The sequence below is a fragment of the Pagrus major genome, chromosome 13 (genome assembly GCF_040436345.1).
Source record: "Pagrus major chromosome 13, Pma_NU_1.0".
NCBI lineage: Eukaryota > Metazoa > Chordata > Actinopteri > Spariformes > Sparidae > Pagrus > Pagrus major.
Window position 1 is genome coordinate 25,345,043 of NC_133227.1, and position 13,743 is coordinate 25,358,785.

The 13,743-nt window shown below is 51.6% G+C and overlaps 34 non-coding genes across 34 annotated transcripts; 11 read left to right on the plus strand and 23 right to left on the minus strand.

Moving 5' to 3' along the window:
* Positions 1-71: 71 nt before the first annotated feature.
* Positions 72-144, plus strand: trnaa-agc (transfer RNA alanine (anticodon AGC)). Its single transcript has one exon. It is a non-coding gene; the product is annotated as a tRNA-Ala (tRNA).
* Positions 145-531: 387 nt separating this feature from the next.
* Positions 532-620, minus strand: trnay-gua (transfer RNA tyrosine (anticodon GUA)). Its single transcript is given in 2 exon segments — positions 532-567; positions 584-620. It is a non-coding gene; the product is annotated as a tRNA-Tyr (tRNA).
* Positions 621-1,023: 403 nt separating this feature from the next.
* On the minus strand, positions 1,024-1,105 carry trnas-gcu (transfer RNA serine (anticodon GCU)). The gene has a single exon. It is a non-coding gene; the product is annotated as a tRNA-Ser (tRNA).
* A 137-nt stretch (positions 1,106-1,242) lies between these two features.
* Positions 1,243-1,315, plus strand: trnaa-agc (transfer RNA alanine (anticodon AGC)). The gene has a single exon. It is a non-coding gene; the product is annotated as a tRNA-Ala (tRNA).
* Positions 1,316-1,702: 387 nt separating this feature from the next.
* On the minus strand, positions 1,703-1,791 carry trnay-gua (transfer RNA tyrosine (anticodon GUA)). Its single transcript is given in 2 exon segments — positions 1,703-1,738; positions 1,755-1,791. It is a non-coding gene; the product is annotated as a tRNA-Tyr (tRNA).
* A 297-nt stretch (positions 1,792-2,088) lies between these two features.
* trnas-gcu (transfer RNA serine (anticodon GCU)) lies at positions 2,089-2,170 on the minus strand. The gene has a single exon. It is a non-coding gene; the product is annotated as a tRNA-Ser (tRNA).
* Positions 2,171-2,278: 108 nt separating this feature from the next.
* trnaa-agc (transfer RNA alanine (anticodon AGC)) lies at positions 2,279-2,351 on the plus strand. The gene has a single exon. It is a non-coding gene; the product is annotated as a tRNA-Ala (tRNA).
* Positions 2,352-2,738: 387 nt separating this feature from the next.
* trnay-gua (transfer RNA tyrosine (anticodon GUA)) lies at positions 2,739-2,827 on the minus strand. The gene is given in 2 exon segments: positions 2,739-2,774; positions 2,791-2,827. It is a non-coding gene; the product is annotated as a tRNA-Tyr (tRNA).
* Positions 2,828-3,230: 403 nt separating this feature from the next.
* trnas-gcu (transfer RNA serine (anticodon GCU)) lies at positions 3,231-3,312 on the minus strand. The gene has a single exon. It is a non-coding gene; the product is annotated as a tRNA-Ser (tRNA).
* Positions 3,313-3,420: 108 nt separating this feature from the next.
* trnaa-agc (transfer RNA alanine (anticodon AGC)) lies at positions 3,421-3,493 on the plus strand. The gene has a single exon. It is a non-coding gene; the product is annotated as a tRNA-Ala (tRNA).
* Positions 3,494-3,880: 387 nt separating this feature from the next.
* trnay-gua (transfer RNA tyrosine (anticodon GUA)) lies at positions 3,881-3,969 on the minus strand. The gene is given in 2 exon segments: positions 3,881-3,916; positions 3,933-3,969. It is a non-coding gene; the product is annotated as a tRNA-Tyr (tRNA).
* Positions 3,970-4,372: 403 nt separating this feature from the next.
* Positions 4,373-4,454, minus strand: trnas-gcu (transfer RNA serine (anticodon GCU)). Its single transcript has one exon. It is a non-coding gene; the product is annotated as a tRNA-Ser (tRNA).
* A 108-nt stretch (positions 4,455-4,562) lies between these two features.
* On the plus strand, positions 4,563-4,635 carry trnaa-agc (transfer RNA alanine (anticodon AGC)). Its single transcript has one exon. It is a non-coding gene; the product is annotated as a tRNA-Ala (tRNA).
* A 387-nt stretch (positions 4,636-5,022) lies between these two features.
* Positions 5,023-5,111, minus strand: trnay-gua (transfer RNA tyrosine (anticodon GUA)). The gene is given in 2 exon segments: positions 5,023-5,058; positions 5,075-5,111. It is a non-coding gene; the product is annotated as a tRNA-Tyr (tRNA).
* A 403-nt stretch (positions 5,112-5,514) lies between these two features.
* On the minus strand, positions 5,515-5,596 carry trnas-gcu (transfer RNA serine (anticodon GCU)). The gene has a single exon. It is a non-coding gene; the product is annotated as a tRNA-Ser (tRNA).
* A 108-nt stretch (positions 5,597-5,704) lies between these two features.
* Positions 5,705-5,777, plus strand: trnaa-agc (transfer RNA alanine (anticodon AGC)). Its single transcript has one exon. It is a non-coding gene; the product is annotated as a tRNA-Ala (tRNA).
* Positions 5,778-6,164: 387 nt separating this feature from the next.
* trnay-gua (transfer RNA tyrosine (anticodon GUA)) lies at positions 6,165-6,253 on the minus strand. Its single transcript is given in 2 exon segments — positions 6,165-6,200; positions 6,217-6,253. It is a non-coding gene; the product is annotated as a tRNA-Tyr (tRNA).
* Positions 6,254-6,656: 403 nt separating this feature from the next.
* trnas-gcu (transfer RNA serine (anticodon GCU)) lies at positions 6,657-6,738 on the minus strand. Its single transcript has one exon. It is a non-coding gene; the product is annotated as a tRNA-Ser (tRNA).
* A 108-nt stretch (positions 6,739-6,846) lies between these two features.
* trnaa-agc (transfer RNA alanine (anticodon AGC)) lies at positions 6,847-6,919 on the plus strand. Its single transcript has one exon. It is a non-coding gene; the product is annotated as a tRNA-Ala (tRNA).
* A 387-nt stretch (positions 6,920-7,306) lies between these two features.
* trnay-gua (transfer RNA tyrosine (anticodon GUA)) lies at positions 7,307-7,395 on the minus strand. Its single transcript is given in 2 exon segments — positions 7,307-7,342; positions 7,359-7,395. It is a non-coding gene; the product is annotated as a tRNA-Tyr (tRNA).
* A 403-nt stretch (positions 7,396-7,798) lies between these two features.
* Positions 7,799-7,880, minus strand: trnas-gcu (transfer RNA serine (anticodon GCU)). The gene has a single exon. It is a non-coding gene; the product is annotated as a tRNA-Ser (tRNA).
* Positions 7,881-7,988: 108 nt separating this feature from the next.
* trnaa-agc (transfer RNA alanine (anticodon AGC)) lies at positions 7,989-8,061 on the plus strand. Its single transcript has one exon. It is a non-coding gene; the product is annotated as a tRNA-Ala (tRNA).
* A 387-nt stretch (positions 8,062-8,448) lies between these two features.
* Positions 8,449-8,537, minus strand: trnay-gua (transfer RNA tyrosine (anticodon GUA)). The gene is given in 2 exon segments: positions 8,449-8,484; positions 8,501-8,537. It is a non-coding gene; the product is annotated as a tRNA-Tyr (tRNA).
* Positions 8,538-8,940: 403 nt separating this feature from the next.
* On the minus strand, positions 8,941-9,022 carry trnas-gcu (transfer RNA serine (anticodon GCU)). The gene has a single exon. It is a non-coding gene; the product is annotated as a tRNA-Ser (tRNA).
* A 568-nt stretch (positions 9,023-9,590) lies between these two features.
* Positions 9,591-9,679, minus strand: trnay-gua (transfer RNA tyrosine (anticodon GUA)). The gene is given in 2 exon segments: positions 9,591-9,626; positions 9,643-9,679. It is a non-coding gene; the product is annotated as a tRNA-Tyr (tRNA).
* Positions 9,680-10,082: 403 nt separating this feature from the next.
* trnas-gcu (transfer RNA serine (anticodon GCU)) lies at positions 10,083-10,164 on the minus strand. Its single transcript has one exon. It is a non-coding gene; the product is annotated as a tRNA-Ser (tRNA).
* Positions 10,165-10,272: 108 nt separating this feature from the next.
* Positions 10,273-10,345, plus strand: trnaa-agc (transfer RNA alanine (anticodon AGC)). Its single transcript has one exon. It is a non-coding gene; the product is annotated as a tRNA-Ala (tRNA).
* Positions 10,346-10,732: 387 nt separating this feature from the next.
* Positions 10,733-10,821, minus strand: trnay-gua (transfer RNA tyrosine (anticodon GUA)). The gene is given in 2 exon segments: positions 10,733-10,768; positions 10,785-10,821. It is a non-coding gene; the product is annotated as a tRNA-Tyr (tRNA).
* A 403-nt stretch (positions 10,822-11,224) lies between these two features.
* On the minus strand, positions 11,225-11,306 carry trnas-gcu (transfer RNA serine (anticodon GCU)). Its single transcript has one exon. It is a non-coding gene; the product is annotated as a tRNA-Ser (tRNA).
* Positions 11,307-11,414: 108 nt separating this feature from the next.
* Positions 11,415-11,487, plus strand: trnaa-agc (transfer RNA alanine (anticodon AGC)). Its single transcript has one exon. It is a non-coding gene; the product is annotated as a tRNA-Ala (tRNA).
* Positions 11,488-11,874: 387 nt separating this feature from the next.
* trnay-gua (transfer RNA tyrosine (anticodon GUA)) lies at positions 11,875-11,963 on the minus strand. The gene is given in 2 exon segments: positions 11,875-11,910; positions 11,927-11,963. It is a non-coding gene; the product is annotated as a tRNA-Tyr (tRNA).
* Positions 11,964-12,366: 403 nt separating this feature from the next.
* On the minus strand, positions 12,367-12,448 carry trnas-gcu (transfer RNA serine (anticodon GCU)). Its single transcript has one exon. It is a non-coding gene; the product is annotated as a tRNA-Ser (tRNA).
* Positions 12,449-12,556: 108 nt separating this feature from the next.
* Positions 12,557-12,629, plus strand: trnaa-agc (transfer RNA alanine (anticodon AGC)). Its single transcript has one exon. It is a non-coding gene; the product is annotated as a tRNA-Ala (tRNA).
* Positions 12,630-13,016: 387 nt separating this feature from the next.
* On the minus strand, positions 13,017-13,105 carry trnay-gua (transfer RNA tyrosine (anticodon GUA)). Its single transcript is given in 2 exon segments — positions 13,017-13,052; positions 13,069-13,105. It is a non-coding gene; the product is annotated as a tRNA-Tyr (tRNA).
* Positions 13,106-13,743: the final 638 nt, after the last annotated feature.

Sequence of the window (13,743 nt, forward strand, 5' to 3'; positions counted from 1 at the left end):
GTGATCATAAAAAAGCAAAGAAAGTTGGACCCAACTCAGGTCTGATAGCAGTGCCTTGCAGGAGCCTGCAAGGGGAATTAGCTCAAATGGTAGAGCGCTCGCTTAGCATGCGAGAGGTAGCGGGATCGATGCCCGCATTCTCCAAGAGACTTTAGTTTCCTCTCTTCTGGTGCGGAGGTAATGAGTGAAAAAGCGTGACATATGAGACATTCGTTGGATGGACAGGCTTAACATGCTGTGAATCAGCTCAGGCGTTCTTGCTAGGGTTTTGGCTCACGGCATGACCTTCGCAACCTCTCTATGGCGTGGACGTCAGTTAAGGCGTGGTAGTTCGCTGACATGTGAAGATGGCGGATCAAAGGTACCTGAAGGGCACCGTATACTCGCCAACGCTGACGTCGGTCACTCAGTGTAGCGCCGGATGTGGACAAGCCTCTTGCGCCCCATTAAATCAAGTGACCAAATCCACAGGCGTCAGATCAGGTGCTTTCCGATTGCAAAAAATCTACACAGAGGCCAAGGAAAAGCTCCTCCTTCGAGCCGGATTTGAACCAGCGACCTAAGGATAACTGCCTCTAAACACCTACAGTCCTCCGCTCTACCAACTGAGCTATCGAAGGGAGCCCTCAGAGAGGGATCACAGAGAGCTACATGGACTGTAACATGGCAACGAGCCAGCTGGGTTATGTTACGCACCCGCTGGCCTAACACTGGGACTTTCGTGAAGAGCTTGGTGGAGATTGACGTCGGCCACTATGTTCACCGGCGGACGTGGAACAGCTTTGACTTTTTCCCCCCGAACAAATCAAGCAATGAAACACACGGCTCTGAAAAAGGTTGCCTTCAACTCTTTCTATTCTGAGCAGACGAGGACGACAGGCAGGGCCCTCTACCCGGACGTGCCTGAACGATAAACGTAGCGAGCATCTGCTTTAAGTCAGATGAGAAACACAGTTTGAATGCGAGTTAAGGTGTGGTAGTTTGCTGACATGTGAAGACGGCAGATTAAAGGTACCTCAAGTGCGACGAGGATGGGATTCGAACCCACGCGTGCAGAGCACAATGGATTAGCAGTCCATCGCCTTAACCACTCGGCCACCTCGTCTTGGAGCGCACGGACTGTTGGGGTGACCACGCGGCGTGTGATCATAAAAAAGCAAAGAAAGTTGGACCCAACTCAGGTCTGAGACCCAACTCAGGTCTGATAGCAGTGCCTTGCAGGAGCCTGCAAGGAGCCTGCAAGGGGAATTAGCTCAAATGGTAGAGCGCTCGCTTAGCATGCGAGAGGTAGCGGGATCGATGCCCGCATTCTCCAAGAGACTTTAGTTTCCTCTCTTCTGGTGCGGAGGTAATGAGTGAAAAAGCGTGACATATGAGACATTCGTTGGATGGACAGGCTTAACATGCTGTGAATCAGCTCAGGCGTTCTTGCTAGGGTTTTGGCTCACGGCATGACCTTCGCAACCTCTCTATGGCGTGGACGTCAGTTAAGGCGTGGTAGTTCGCTGACATGTGAAGATGGCGGATCAAAGGTACCTGAAGGGCACCGTATACTCGCCAACGCTGACGTCGGTCACTCAGTGTAGCGCCGGATGTGGACAAGCCTCTTGCGCCCCATTAAATCAAGTGACCAAATCCACAGGCGTCAGATCAGGTGCTTTCCGATTGCAAAAAATCTACACAGAGGCCAAGGAAAAGCTCCTCCTTCGAGCCGGATTTGAACCAGCGACCTAAGGATAACTGCCTCTAAACACCTACAGTCCTCCGCTCTACCAACTGAGCTATCGAAGGGAGCCCTCAGAGAGGGATCACAGAGAGCTACATTCACCGGCGGACGTGGAACAGCTTTGACTTTTTCCCCCCGAACAAATCAAGCAATGAAACACACGGCTCTGAAAAAGGTTGCCTTCAACTCTTTCTATTCTGAGCAGACGAGGACGACAGGCAGGGCCCTCTGGCCGGACGTGCCTGAACGATAAACGTAGCGAGCATCTGCTTTAAGTCAGATGAGAAACACAGTTTGAATGCGAGTTAAAGTGTGGTAGTTTGCTGACATGTGAAGACGGCAGATTAAAGGTTCCTCAAGTGCGACGAGGATGGGATTCGAACCCACGCGTGCAGAGCACAATGGATTAGCAGTCCATCGCCTTAACCACTCGGCCACCTCATCTTGGAGCGCACGGACTGTTGGGGTGACCACGCGGCGTGTGATCATAAAAAAGCAAAGAAAGTTGGACCCAACTCAGGTCTGATAGCAGTGCCTTGCAGGAGCCTGCAAGGGGAATTAGCTCAAATGGTAGAGCGCTCGCTTAGCATGCGAGAGGTAGCGGGATCGATGCCCGCATTCTCCAAGAGACTTTAGTTTCCTCTCTTCTGGTGCGGAGGTAATGAGTGAAAAAGCGTGACATATGAGACATTCGTTGGATGGACAGGCTTAACATGCTGTGAATCAGCTCAGGCGTTCTTGTTAGGGTTTTGGCTCACGGCATGACCTTCGCAACCTCTCTATGGCGTGGACGTCAGTTAAGGCGTGGTAGTTCGCTGACATGTGAAGATGGCGGATCAAAGGTACCTGAAGGGCACCGTATACTCGCCAACGCTGACGTCGGTCACTCAGTGTAGCGCCGGATGTGGACAAGCCTCTTGCGCCCCATTAAATCAAGTGACCAAATCCACAGGCGTCAGATCAGGTGCTTTCCGATTGCAAAAAATCTACACAGAGGCCAAGGAAAAGCTCCTCCTTCGAGCCGGATTTGAACCAGCGACCTAAGGATAACTGCCTCTAAACACCTACAGTCCTCCGCTCTACCAACTGAGCTATCGAAGGGAGCCCTCAGAGAGGGATCACAGAGAGCTACATGGACTGTAACATGGCAACGAGCCAGCTGGGTTATGTTACGCACCCGCTGGCCTAACACTGGGACTTTCGTGAAGAGCTTGGTGGGGATTGACGTCGGCCACTATGTTCACCGGCGGACGTGGAACAGCTTTGACTTTTTCCCCCCGAACAAATCAAGCAATGAAACACACGGCTCTGAAAAAGGTTGCCTTCAACTCTTTCTATTCTGAGCAGACGAGGATGACAGGCAGGGCCCTCTACCCGGACGTGCCTGAACGATAAACGTAGCGAGCATCTGCTTTAAGTCAGATGAGAAACACAGTTTGAATGCGAGTTAAGGTGTGGTAGTTTGCTGACATGTGAAGACGGCAGATTAAAGGTACCTCAAGTGCGACGAGGATGGGATTCGAACCCACGCGTGCAGAGCACAATGGATTAGCAGTCCATCGCCTTAACCACTCGGCCACCTCGTCTTGGAGCGCACGGACTGTTGGGGTGACCACGCGGCGTGTGATCATAAAAAAGCAAAGAAAGTTGGACCCAACTCAGGTCTGATAGCAGTGCCTTGCAGGAGCCTGCAAGGGGAATTAGCTCAAATGGTAGAGCGCTCGCTTAGCATGCGAGAGGTAGCGGGATCGATGCCCGCATTCTCCAAGAGACTTTAGTTTCCTCTCTTCTGGTGCGGAGGTAATGAGTGAAAAAGCGTGACATATGAGACATTCGTTGGATGGACAGGCTTAACATGCTGTGAATCAGCTCAGGCGTTCTTGCTAGGGTTTTGGCTCACGGCATGACCTTCGCAACCTCTCTATGGCGTGGACGTCAGTTAAGGCGTGGTAGTTCGCTGACATGTGAAGATGGCGGATCAAAGGTACCTGAAGGGCACCGTATACTCGCCAACGCTGACGTCGGTCACTCAGTGTAGCGCCGGATGTGGACAAGCCTCTTGCGCCCCATTAAATCAAGTGACCAAATCCACAGGCGTCAGATCAGGTGCTTTCCGATTGCAAAAAATCTACACAGAGGCCAAGGAAAAGCTCCTCCTTCGAGCCGGATTTGAACCAGCGACCTAAGGATAACTGCCTCTAAACACCTACAGTCCTCCGCTCTACCAACTGAGCTATCAAAGGGAGCCCTCAGAGAGGGATCACAGAGAGCTACATGGACTGTAACATGGCAACGAGCCAGCTGGGTTATGTTACGCACCCGCTGGCCTAACACTGGGACTTTCGTGAAGAGCTTGGTGGGGATTGACGTCGGCCACTATGTTCACCGGCGGACGTGGAACAGCTTTGACTTTTTCCCCCCGAACAAATCAAGCAATGAAACACACGGCTCTGAAAAAGGTTGCCTTCAACTCTTTCTATTCTGAGCAGACGAGGACGACAGGCAGGGCCCTCTACCCGGACGTGCCTGAACGATAAACGTAGCGAGCATCTGCTTTAAGTCAGATGAGAAACACAGTTTGAATGCGAGTTAAGGTGTGGTAGTTTGCTGACATATGAAGACGGCAGATTAAAGGTACCTCAAGTGCGACGAGGATGGGATTCGAACCCACGCGTGCAGAGCACAATGGATTAGCAGTCCATCGCCTTAACCACTCGGCCACCTCGTCTTGGAGCGCACGGACTGTTGGGGTGACCACGCGGCGTGTGATCATAAAAAAGCAAAGAAAGTTGGACCCAACTCAGGTCTGATAGCAGTGCCTTGCAGGAGCCTGCAAGGGGAATTAGCTCAAATGGTAGAGCGCTCGCTTAGCATGCGAGAGGTAGCGGGATCGATGCCCGCATTCTCCAAGAGACTTTAGTTTCCTCTCTTCTGGTGCGGAGGTAATGAGTGAAAAAGCGTGACATATGAGACATTCGTTGGATGGACAGGCTTAACATGCTGTGAATCAGCTCAGGCGTTCTTGCTAGGGTTTTGGCTCACGGCATGACCTTCGCAACCTCTCTATGGCGTGGACGTCAGTTAAGGCGTGGTAGTTCGCTGACATGTGAAGATGGCGGATCAAAGGTACCTGAAGGGCACCGTATACTCGCCAACGCTGACGTCGGTCACTCAGTGTAGCGCCGGATGTGGACAAGCCTCTTGCGCCCCATTAAATCAAGTGACCAAATCCACAGGCGTCAGATCAGGTGCTTTCCGATTGCAAAAAATCTACACAGAGGCCAAGGAAAAGCTCCTCCTTCGAGCCGGATTTGAACCAGCGACCTAAGGATAACTGCCTCTAAACACCTACAGTCCTCCGCTCTACCAACTGAGCTATCGAAGGGAGCCCTCAGAGAGGGATCACAGAGAGCTACATGGACTGTAACATGGCAACGAGCCAGCTGGGTTATGTTACGCACCCGCTGGCCTAACACTGGGACTTTCGTGAAGAGCTTGGTGGAGATTGACGTCGGCCACTATGTTCACCGGCGGACGTGGAACAGCTTTGACTTTTTCCCCCCGAACAAATCAAGCAATGAAACACACGGCTCTGAAAAAGGTTGCCTTCAACTCTTTCTATTCTGAGCAGACGAGGACGACAGGCAGGGCCCTCTACCCGGACGTGCCTGAACGATAAACGTAGCGAGCATCTGCTTTAAGTCAGATGAGAAACACAGTTTGAATGCGAGTTAAGGTGTGGTAGTTTGCTGACATGTGAAGACGGCAGATTAAAGGTACCTCAAGTGCGACGAGGATGGGATTCGAACCCACGCGTGCAGAGCACAATGGATTAGCAGTCCATCGCCTTAACCACTCGGCCACCTCGTCTTGGAGCGCACGGACTGTTGGGGTGACCACGCGGCGTGTGATCATAAAAAAGCAAAGAAAGTTGGACCCAACTCAGGTCTGATAGCAGTGCCTTGCAGGAGCCTGCAAGGGGAATTAGCTCAAATGGTAGAGCGCTCGCTTAGCATGCGAGAGGTAGCGGGATCGATGCCCGCATTCTCCAAGAGACTTTAGTTTCCTCTCTTCTGGTGCGGAGGTAATGAGTGAAAAAGCGTGACATATGAGACATTCGTTGGATGGACAGGCTTAACATGCTGTGAATCAGCTCAGGCGTTCTTGCTAGGGTTTTGGCTCACGGCATGACCTTCGCAACCTCTCTATGGCGTGGACGTCAGTTAAGGCGTGGTAGTTCGCTGACATGTGAAGATGGCGGATCAAAGGTACCTGAAGGGCACCGTATACTCGCCAACGCTGACGTCGGTCACTCAGTGTAGCGCCGGATGTGGACAAGCCTCTTGCGCCCCATTAAATCAAGTGACCAAATCCACAGGCGTCAGATCAGGTGCTTTCCGATTGCAAAAAATCTACACAGAGGCCAAGGAAAAGCTCCTCCTTCGAGCCGGATTTGAACCAGCGACCTAAGGATAACTGCCTCTAAACACCTACAGTCCTCCGCTCTACCAACTGAGCTATCGAAGGGAGCCCTCAGAGAGGGATCACAGAGAGCTACATGGACTGTAACATGGCAACGAGCCAGCTGGGTTATGTTACGCACCCGCTGGCCTAACACTGGGACTTTCGTGAAGAGCTTGGTGGGGATTGACGTCGGCCACTATGTTCACCGGCGGACGTGGAACAGCTTTGACTTTTTCCCCCCGAACAAATCAAGCAATGAAACACACGGCTCTGAAAAAGGTTGCCTTCAACTCTTTCTATTCTGAGCAGACGAGGACGACAGGCAGGGCCCTCTACCCGGACGTGCCTGAACGATAAACGTAGCGAGCATCTGCTTTAAGTCAGATGAGAAACACAGTTTGAATGCGAGTTAAGGTGTGGTAGTTTGCTGACATGTGAAGACGGCAGATTAAAGGTACCTCAAGTGCGACGAGGATGGGATTCGAACCCACGCGTGCAGAGCACAATGGATTAGCAGTCCATCGCCTTAACCACTCGGCCACCTCGTCTTGGAGCGCACGGACTGTTGGGGTGACCACGCGGCGTGTGATCATAAAAAAGCAAAGAAAGTTGGACCCAACTCAGGTCTGATAGCAGTGCCTTGCAGGAGCCTGCAAGGGGAATTAGCTCAAATGGTAGAGCGCTCGCTTAGCATGCGAGAGGTAGCGGGATCGATGCCCGCATTCTCCAAGAGACTTTAGTTTCCTCTCTTCTGGTGCGGAGGTAATGAGTGAAAAAGCGTGACATATGAGACATTCGTTGGATGGACAGGCTTAACATGCTGTGAATCAGCTCAGGCGTTCTTGCTAGGGTTTTGGCTCACGGCATGACCTTCGCAACCTCTCTATGGCGTGGACGTCAGTTAAGGCGTGGTAGTTCGCTGACATGTGAAGATGGCGGATCAAAGGTACCTGAAGGGCACCGTATACTCGCCAACGCTGACGTCGGTCACTCAGTGTAGCGCCGGATGCGGACAAGCCTCTTGCGCCCCATTAAATCAAGTGACCAAATCCACAGGCGTCAGATCAGGTGCTTTCCGATTGCAAAAAATCTACACAGAGGCCAAGGAAAAGCTCCTCCTTCGAGCCGGATTTGAACCAGCGACCTAAGGATAACTGCCTCTAAACACCTACAGTCCTCCGCTCTACCAACTGAGCTATCGAAGGGAGCCCTCAGAGAGGGATCACAGAGAGCTACATGGACTGTAACATGGCAACGAGCCAGCTGGGTTATGTTACGCACCCGCTGGCCTAACACTGGGACTTTCGTGAAGAGCTTGGTGGAGATTGACGTCGGCCACTATGTTCACCGGCGGACGTGGAACAGCTTTGACTTTTTCCCCCCGAACAAATCAAGCAATGAAACACACGGCTCTGAAAAAGGTTGCCTTCAACTCTTTCTATTCTGAGCAGACGAGGACGACAGGCAGGGCCCTCTACCCGGACGTGCCTGAACGATAAACGTAGCGAGCATCTGCTTTAAGTCAGATGAGAAACACAGTTTGAATGCGAGTTAAGGTGTGGTAGTTTGCTGACATGTGAAGACGGCAGATTAAAGGTACCTCAAGTGCGACGAGGATGGGATTCGAACCCACGCGTGCAGAGCACAATGGATTAGCAGTCCATCGCCTTAACCACTCGGCCACCTCGTCTTGGAGCGCACGGACTGTTGGGGTGACCACGCGGCGTGTGATCATAAAAAAGCAAAGAAAGTTGGACCCAACTCAGGTCTGATAGCAGTGCCTTGCAGGAGCCTGCAAGGGGAATTAGCTCAAATGGTAGAGCGCTCGCTTAGCATGCGAGAGGTAGCGGGATCGATGCCCGCATTCTCCAAGAGACTTTAGTTTCCTCTCTTCTGGTGCGGAGGTAATGAGTGAAAAAGCGTGACATATGAGACATTCGTTGGATGGACAGGCTTAACATGCTGTGAATCAGCTCAGGCGTTCTTGCTAGGGTTTTGGCTCACGGCATGACCTTCGCAACCTCTCTATGGCGTGGACGTCAGTTAAGGCGTGGTAGTTCGCTGACATGTGAAGATGGCGGATCAAAGGTACCTGAAGGGCACCGTATACTCGCCAACGCTGACGTCGGTCACTCAGTGTAGCGCCGGATGTGGACAAGCCTCTTGCGCCCCATTAAATCAAGTGACCAAATCCACAGGCGTCAGATCAGGTGCTTTCCGATTGCAAAAAATCTACACAGAGGCCAAGGAAAAGCTCCTCCTTCGAGCCGGATTTGAACCAGCGACCTAAGGATAACTGCCTCTAAACACCTACAGTCCTCCGCTCTACCAACTGAGCTATCGAAGGGAGCCCTCAGAGAGGGATCACAGAGAGCTACATGGACTGTAACATGGCAACGAGCCAGCTGGGTTATGTTACGCACCCGCTGGCCTAACACTGGGACTTTCGTGAAGAGCTTGGTGGAGATTGACGTCGGCCACTATGTTCACCGGCGGACGTGGAACAGCTTTGACTTTTTCCCCCCGAACAAATCAAGCAATGAAACACACGGCTCTGAAAAAGGTTGCCTTCAACTCTTTCTATTCTGAGCAGACGAGGACGACAGGCAGGGCCCTCTACCCGGACGTGCCTGAACGATAAACGTAGCGAGCATCTGCTTTAAGTCAGATGAGAAACACAGTTTGAATGCGAGTTAAGGTGTGGTAGTTTGCTGACATGTGAAGACGGCAGATTAAAGGTACCTCAAGTGCGACGAGGATGGGATTCGAACCCACGCGTGCAGAGCACAATGGATTAGCAGTCCATCGCCTTAACCACTCGGCCACCTCGTCTTGGAGCGCACGGACTGTTGGGGTGACCACGCGGCGTGTGATCATAAAAAAGCAAAGAAAGTTGGACCCAACTCAGGTCTGATAGCAGTGCCTTGCAGGAGCCTGCAAGGGGAATTAGCTCAAATGGTAGAGCGCTCGCTTAGCATGTGAGAGGTAGCGGGATCGATGCCCGCATTCTCCAAGAGACTTTAGTTTCCTCTCTTCTGGTGCGGAGGTAATGAGTGAAAAAGCGTGACATATGAGACATTCGTTGGATGGACAGGCTTAACATGCTGTGAATCAGCTCAGGCGTTCTTGCTAGGGTTTTGGCTCACGGCATGACCTTCGCAACCTCTCTATGGCGTGGACGTCAGTTAAGGCGTGGTAGTTCGCTGACATGTGAAGATGGCGGATCAAAGGTACCTGAAGGGCACCGTATACTCGCCAACGCTGACGTCGGTCACTCAGTGTAGCGCCGGATGTGGACAAGCCTCTTGCGCCCCATTAAATCAAGTGACCAAATCCACAGGCGTCAGATCAGGTGCTTTCCGATTGCAAAAAATCTACACAGAGGCCAAGGAAAAGCTCCTCCTTCGAGCCGGATTTGAACCAGCGACCTAAGGATAACTGCCTCTAAACACCTACAGTCCTCCGCTCTACCAACTGAGCTATCGAAGGGAGCCCTCAGAGAGGGATCACAGAGAGCTACATGGACTGTAACATGGCAACGAGCCAGCTGGGTTATGTTACGCACCCGCTGGCCTAACACTGGGACTTTCGTGAAGAGCTTGGTGGAGATTGACGTCGGCCACTATGTTCACCGGCGGACGTGGAACAGCTTTGACTTTTTCCCCCCGAACAAATCAAGCAATGAAACACACGGCTCTGAAAAAGGTTGCCTTCAACTCTTTCTATTCTGAGCAGATGAGGACGACAGGCAGGGCCCTCTAGCCGGACGTGCCTGAACGATAAACGTAGCGAGCATCTGCTTTAAGTCAGATGAGAAACACAGTTTGAATGCGAGTTAAGGTGTGGTAGTTTGCTGACATGTGAAGACGGCAGATTAAAGGTACCTCAAGTGCGACGAGGATGGGATTCGAACCCACGCGTGCAGAGCACAATGGATTAGCAGTCCATCGCCTTAACCACTCGGCCACCTCGTCTTGGAGCGCACGGACTGTTGGGGTGACCACGCGGCGTGTGATCATAAAAAAGCAAAGAAAGTTGGACCCAACTCAGGTCTGATAGCAGTGCCTTGCAGGAGCCTGCAAGGGGAATTAGCTCAAATGGTAGAGCGCTCGCTTAGCATGCGAGAGGTAGCGGGATCGATGCCCGCATTCTCCAAGAGACTTTAGTTTCCTCTCTTCTGGTGCGGAGGTAATGAGTGAAAAAGCGTGACATATGAGACATTCGTTGGATGGACAGGCTTAACATGCTGTGAATCAGCTCAGGCGTTCTTGCTAGGGTTTTGGCTCACGGCATGACCTTCGCAACCTCTCTATGGCGTGGACGTCAGTTAAGGCGTGGTAGTTCGCTGACATGTGAAGATGGCGGATCAAAGGTACCTGAAGGGCACCGTATACTCGCCAACGCTGACGTCGGTCACTCAGTGTAGCGCCGGATGTGGACAAGCCTCTTGCGCCCCATTAAATCAAGTGACCAAATCCACAGGCGTCAGATCAGGTGCTTTCCGATTGCAAAAAATCTACACAGAGGCCAAGGAAAAGCTCCTCCTTCGAGCCGGATTTGAACCAGCGACCTAAGGATAACTGCCTCTAAACACCTACAGTCCTCCGCTCTACCAACTGAGCTATCGAAGGGAGCCCTCAGAGAGGGATCACAGAGAGCTACATGGACTGTAACATGGCAACGAGCCAGCTGGGTTATGTTACGCACCCGCTGGCCTAACACTGGGACTTTCGTGAAGAGCTTGGTGGGGATTGACGTCGGCCACTATGTTCACCGGCGGACGTGGAACAGCTTTGACTTTTTCCCCCCGAACAAATCAAGCAATGAAACACACGGCTCTGAAAAAGGTTGCCTTCAACTCTTTCTATTCTGAGCAGACGAGGACGACAGGCAGGGCCCTCTACCCGGACGTGCCTGAACGATAAACGTAGCGAGCATCTGCTTTAAGTCAGATGAGAAACACAGTTTGAATGCGAGTTAAGGTGTGGTAGTTTGCTGACATGTGAAGACGGCAGATTAAAGGTACCTCAAGTGCGACGAGGATGGGATTCGAACCCACGCGTGCAGAGCACAATGGATTAGCAGTCCATCGCCTTAACCACTCGGCCACCTCGTCTTGGAGCGCACGGACTGTTGGGGTGACCACGCGGCGTGTGATCATAAAAAAGCAAAGAAAGTTGGACCCAACTCAGGTCTGATAGCAGTGCCTTGCAGGAGCCTGCAAGGGGAATTAGCTCAAATGGTAGAGCGCTCGCTTAGCATGCGAGAGGTAGCGGGATCGATGCCCGCATTCTCCAAGAGACTTTAGTTTCCTCTCTTCTGGTGCGGAGGTAATGAGTGAAAAAGCGTGACATATGAGACATTCGTTGGATGGACAGGCTTAACATGCTGTGAATCAGCTCAGGCGTTCTTGCTAGGGTTTTGGCTCACGGCATGACCTTCGCAACCTCTCTATGGCGTGGACGTCAGTTAAGGCGTGGTAGTTCGCTGACATGTGAAGATGGCGGATCAAAGGTACCTGAAGGGCACCGTATACTCGCCAACGCTGACGTCGGTCACTCAGTGTAGCGCCGGATGTGGACAAGCCTCTTGCGCCCCATTAAATCAAGTGACCAAATCCACAGGCGTCAGATCAGGTGCTTTCCGATTGCAAAAAATCTACACAGAGGCCAAGGAAAAGCTCCTCCTTCGAGCCAGATTTGAACCAGCGACCTAAGGATAACTGCCTCTAAACACCTACAGTCCTCCGCTCTACCAACTGAGCTATCGAAGGGAGCCCTCAGAGAGGGATCACAGAGAGCTACATGGACTGTAACATGGCAACGAGCCAGCTGGGTTATGTTACGCACCCGCTGGCCTAACACTGGGACTTTCGTGAAGAGCTTGGTGGAGATTGACGTCGGCCACTATGTTCACCGGCGGACGTGGAACAGCTTTGACTTTTTCCCCCCGAACAAATCAAGCAATGAAACACACGGCTCTGAAAAAGGTTGCCTTCAACTCTTTCTATTCTGAGCAGACGAGGACGACAGGCAGGGCCCTCTACCCGGACGTGCCTGAACGATAAACGTAGCGAGCATCTGCTTTAAGTCAGATGAGAAACACAGTTTGAATGCGAGTTAAGGTGTGGTAGTTTGCTGACATGTGAAGACGGCAGATTAAAGGTACCTCAAGTGCGACGAGGATGGGATTCGAACCCACGCCTGCAGAGCACAATGGATTAGCAGTCCATCGCCTTAACCACTCGGCCACCTCGTCTTGGAGGGTACGGACTGTTGGGGTGACCACGCGGCGTGTGATCATAAAAAAGCAAAGAAAGTTGGACCCAACTCAGGTCTGATAGCAGTGCCTTGCAGCAGCCTGCAAGGGGAATTAGCTCAAATGGTAGAGCGCTCGCTTAGCATGCGAGAGGTAGCGGGATCGATGCCCGCATTCTCCAAGAGACTTTAGTTTCCTCTCTTCTGGTGCGGAGGTAATGAGTGAAAAAGCGTGACATATGAGACATTCGTTGGATGGACAGGCTTAACATGCTGTGAATCAGCTCAGGCGTTCTTGCTAGGGTTTTGGCTCACGGCATGACCTTCGCAACCTCTCTATGGCGTGGACGTCAGTTAAGGCGTGGTAGTTCGCTGACATGTGAAGATGGCGGATCAAAGGTACCTGAAGGGCACCGTATACTCGCCAACGCTGACGTCGGTCACTCAGTGTAGCGCCGGATGTGGACAAGCCTCTTGCGCCCCATTAAATCAAGTGACCAAATCCACAGGCGTCAGATCAGGTGCTTTCCGATTGCAAAAAATCTACACAGAGGCCAAGGAAAAGCTCCTCCTTCGAGCCGGATTTGAACCAGCGACCTAAGGATAACTGCCTCTAAACACCTACAGTCCTCCGCTCTACCAACTGAGCTATCGAAGGGAGCCCTCAGAGAGGGATCACAGAGAGCTACATGGACTGTAACATGGCAACGAGCCAGCTGGGTTATGTTACGCACCCGCTGGCCTAACACTGGGACTTTCGTGAAGAGCTTGGTGGAGATTGACGTTGGCCACTATGTTCACTGGCGGACGTGGAACAGTGATTTCAAGATACCTTAAGTGCAATGAGGATATTATTCAGGCATTTCGTGCTCGAAGGCTGTGCCTTTCGTACTTGTCATTTCGGTGTCTGTTCAGATTAGAAAGATATGTCTTTCAAGCTGAGTCCTTACTTTGATCCTCAGTTGGTAGAGCAGAAGAGTGAAGGTTGATAGAGACAGTTATCCTTACATCGCTGATTGAAATCCGTCTCAAAGGATATGCTTTTCATCGTGCGTCTGTTTAGATCAGGTGAAAGTTGTGGGTGTCATTATTTGATCCATTCGTATACCGAGTGACTGACATCAATAATATTGTGTACACAATGAAGCCAAAGAAGTGTCATGATGGTCGTGTGTAGGTTTACTAAAATGATTGTAAGCAGGTATGTCGTCTAGCCACTAAGTACAATTATGGCTTCATGGCAACTCAGTTGACTTCTTTAGCTCTGCTTTTTTAATATTGGATGTCTGAACACAC